Source organism: Hordeum vulgare, chromosome 4H (genome assembly GCF_904849725.1).
Source record: "Hordeum vulgare subsp. vulgare chromosome 4H, MorexV3_pseudomolecules_assembly, whole genome shotgun sequence".
Classification (NCBI taxonomy): domain Eukaryota; kingdom Viridiplantae; phylum Streptophyta; class Magnoliopsida; order Poales; family Poaceae; genus Hordeum; species Hordeum vulgare.
This window is the reverse complement of record NC_058521.1, coordinates 120,521,331-120,525,550: the sequence shown is the minus strand read 5'-3', so window position 1 is coordinate 120,525,550 and position 4,220 is coordinate 120,521,331.

Here is a 4,220-nt window from a genome sequence, read left to right as displayed (position 1 = left end):
GAGTTGTTACTCAGGCGACTCTGGGTCGCGGCTAAGTCCCCGAGTGTGACTGTTAGTGCGCACTCGGAGCGAGTTGTTACTCATGTAGTTGTCAGTTGTCTTCACATCCACATGAGCCTCAATGAAGGTCTGCTAAGCCTCCGTGCGTATCTCGAGTATACATTCGGAGGAAGCTTTTTACTTAGGCGACTCTGAGTTGCATCTAAGTCCCTGAGTGTGACTTTTCGTGCACACTCGAAGCGAGTTGTTACTCATGTAGTTGTTAGTTGTCTTCACATCCACATGAGACTCAATGAGGGTCTGCTAAGCCTCCGAGTGTATCTCGAGTATAAACTCGGAGGAAGCTTTTTTACATAGGCGACTCTGAGTCGCAGCTAAGTCCCCGAGTGTGACTTTTCGTGCACACTCAAAGTGAGTTGTTACTCATGTAGTTGTCAGTTGTCTTCACATCCACATGAGCCTCAATGAGGGTCTGCTAAGCCCCCGAGTGTATCTCGAGTATACACTCGGAGGAAGCTTTTTACTTAGGCGACTCTGAGTTGCAGCTAAGTCTCCGAGCGTGTCTTTTAGTGCACACTCGGAGCGAGTTTGTACTGAGGCGACTCTGGGTCGCAGCTAAGTCCCCGAGTGCGACTTTTGGTGCACACTCGGAGCGAGTTTGTACTTAGGCGACTCTGGGTCGCAGCTAAGTCTCCGAGTGCGACTTTTAGAGCACACTCAGAGCGAGTTTGTACTTAGGCGACTCTGGGTCGCAGCTAAGTCTCCGAGTGCGACTTTTAGACCACACTCGGAGCGAGTTTGCACTTAGGCGACTCTGGGTCGCAGCTAAGTATCCGAGTGCGACTTTTAGAGCACACTCGGAGCGAGTTTGTACTTAGGCGACTCTGGGTCGCAGCTAAGTCTCCGAGTGCGACTTTTAGAGCACACTCGGAGCGAGTTTGTACTTAGGCGACCCTGGGTCGCAGCTAAGTCTCCGAGTGTGACTTTTAGAGCACACTCGGAGCGAGTTTGTGCTTAGGGGACCCTGGGTCGCAGCTAAGTCTCCGAGTGCGACTTTTAGAGCACACTCGGAGCGAGTTTGTACTTAGGCGACTCTGGGTCGCGGCTAAGTCTCCGAGTGCAACTTTTAGAGCACACTCGGAGCGAGTTTGTACTTAGGCGACTCTGGGTCGCGGCTAAGTCTCCGAGTGCGAATTTTAGTGCACACTTGGAGCGAGTTTGTACTTAGGCGACTCTGAGTCGCAGCTAAGTCCCCGAGTGCGACTTTTAGTGCACACTAGGAGTTAGTTTTTTAGACGGGAGTCTGCAAACGCGGAAGAATTTTGAATCGTCATGAAATCAATCTGCTTTATATTACTTCAATGATACTTGTTCTTTACATTGTCTCCATCGGCGGTCATGTGTAGAAGCGTTTCAGGAGATCTCCATTCCATGCTTGCGGCTCGTTCGTTTCCCTGTCGAGGTTGTAGAGTCGATATGCTCCGTTGTTCAGCACCTTAGAGATGATGAAGGGTCCTTCCCAGGCGGGAGCCAACTTGTGTGGTCTCTGCTGATCCACTCGGAGCACCAGGTCGCCTGCTTGGAATGTGCGACTCCTGACGTGCCGCGCGTGAAATCGCCGTAGATCTTGTTGATAAATTGTTGAGCGAGTCAGTGCCATCTCGCACTCTTCTTCTAGAAGATCCACTCTGTCTTGCCTGGCTTGCTCTGCCTCGGCTTCGGAGAAGAGTTCGACTCATGGAGAGTTGTGAAGTAAGTCACTCGGAAGGACTGCCTCTGCTCCATAAACGAGGAAGAACGGGGATCGCCCTGTAGATCTATTCGGAGTTGTGCGGAGGCCCCACAGCACCGAAGGCAGCTCGGTGACCCATGCGCCGGCGGCATGTCCAACTTCTCGCAGGAGTCAAGGCTTCAACCCTTGAAGAATAAGTCCATTCGCCCACTCTGCTTGCCCGTTTGTTTGGGGGTGCGCCACGGATGCAAAATCCACTCGGATACCTTGGCCTGTGCGAAAACCTTTGAATCTGTCCGAGTCAAAGTTTGTGCCATTGTCGGTGATTATGCTATGCGGAACCCCGTATCTGGTGATGATGTCTCTGATAAATTTGATGGTCGTAAGGGCATCAAGCTTCTTGATGGGCTTGGCTTCAATCCACTTCGTAAACTTGTCGACTGCTACCAGCAGATGAGTGAGTCCTCCTTGGCCTGTTCTGAATGGTCCGACTGTATCTAATCCCCACACGGTGAATGGCCAAACAAGAGGAATTGTCTTCAGTGCAGACGTTGGCTTGTGGGACTTGTTTGAGTAAAACTGACAGCCCTCGCAACGGTCGACCATATCTTTTGCCATTTCATTCGCCTGCAACCAGAAGAAACCAACTCTGAATGCTTTGGCGACGATTGCCCTTGAGGAGGCATGATGACCGCAGGTTCCCGAGTGAATTTCTTCCAAGATTAACTGTCCCTCCTCAGGGGAGATACACCGCTGAAGGACGCCTGAAACACTTTCCCTGTACAACTGGTCATCAATGACGGTGAAGGACTTCGACCTGCGGACGATCTGCCTAGCTTAGACTTCGTCTTCTGGTAACTCTTGTCTCATGATGTATGCAATGAACGACACAGTCCATTCGGGAATGACAGCTAGACTCTCCATGATCAAATCAACCACAGCGGGGACCTCAACTTCAGTCGGATCTGTTGAGCTCTTCGGTTGTACTGGTTCCTCTGTAAAAGGATCTTCTTTCACCGAGGGGAGGTGTAGGTGCTCGAGGCAGACATCACTCGGGACCGGTCTCGGAGTGGATCCAAGTTTTGCCAATTCATCTGCTGCTTGGTTTTTCAGTCGGGGAACATGATGAAGTTCCAGACCTTGAAACTTCTTCTCGAGCTTCCTTAGTGCATTACAGTATGCAGTCATGGTGGGGTTCCTTACGTCCCATTCCTTCATTACTTGATTAACCACCAGATCTGAGTCGCCATAGACCATCAGGCGACGGACGCCGAGTGTGATGGCCATGCGCAATCCGTAGAGGAGAGCTTCGTACTCTGCTTCGTTGTTGGAAGAATCAAAATGTATCTGCAACACATACTTGAGTTTGTCACCTTTTGGAGATATGATCACTACGCCGGTGCCGGAGCCATTCAACATCTTGGACCCATCGAAGAACATGGTCCAATGGGCCGAGTAGATGTGAGTCGGTTGCTGTTGTTCTACCCATTCTGCTATGAAGTCAGCCAGAGCTTGAGACTTTATAGCTTTCTTGGCTTCGAACTTGATGTCGCAGTATAGCATCTCCATTGCCCACTTTGCCACTCGGCCTGACGCGTCCCGATTGTGGAGAATTTCCGACAACGGAGCATCAGATATGACAGACACCGAGTGGTCTTGGAAATAATGAGCCACCTTCTTTGTAGTCATGTAGATCCCATAAATAAGCTTCTGATAATGGGGATACCTCTGCTCGGAAGGAATCAGGACTTCGGAGACATAATATACCGGCCGCTGAACCTTGTACGCTTTGCCTTCTTCTTCGCGTTCGACTGTGAGAATGGTGCTGACGACTTGATTTGTAGCCGCGATGTACAGAAGAAGGGGTTCTTTACTGAGCGGGGCAGTAAGAACCGGCTGGGTGGAAAGCAGGGCTTTGAGGTTGTCGAATGCAATTTGGGCTTCGTCTGTCCACTCGAAGGTATCTGATTTCTTCATGAGTCGGTACAGAGGTAACACCTTCTCGCCGAGTCGAGCGATAAACCTGCTCAAAGCCGCTAGGCAACCTGTGAGCCTTTGAACATCATGTATTCTTACCGGCCGCTCCATTCGGACGATGGTCCCGATCTTTTCGGGGTTGACATCGATCCCTCGTTCAGAAACGAAGAAACCGAGTAACTTCTCGCTGGGAACACCGAATGAACACTTGGCTGGGTTGAGCTTGATATCGTACCTACGTAGGTTGGCGAATGTTTCTGCCAAGTCAGTCAGCAGGTCGGAACCTTTGCGTGACTTGACTACGATATCGTCCATATATGCTTCCACATTTCGACCGATCTGGTCAAGGAGGCATTTTTGGATCATGCGCATAAAAGTTGCTCCTGCATTCTTCAAACCGAATGGCATAGTGATGTAACAGAAACACCTGAATGGGGTGATGAAGGCTGTTTTTAATTCATCCGGACCATACAGACGGATCTAACGATAGCCCGAATAGGCATCAAGGAAT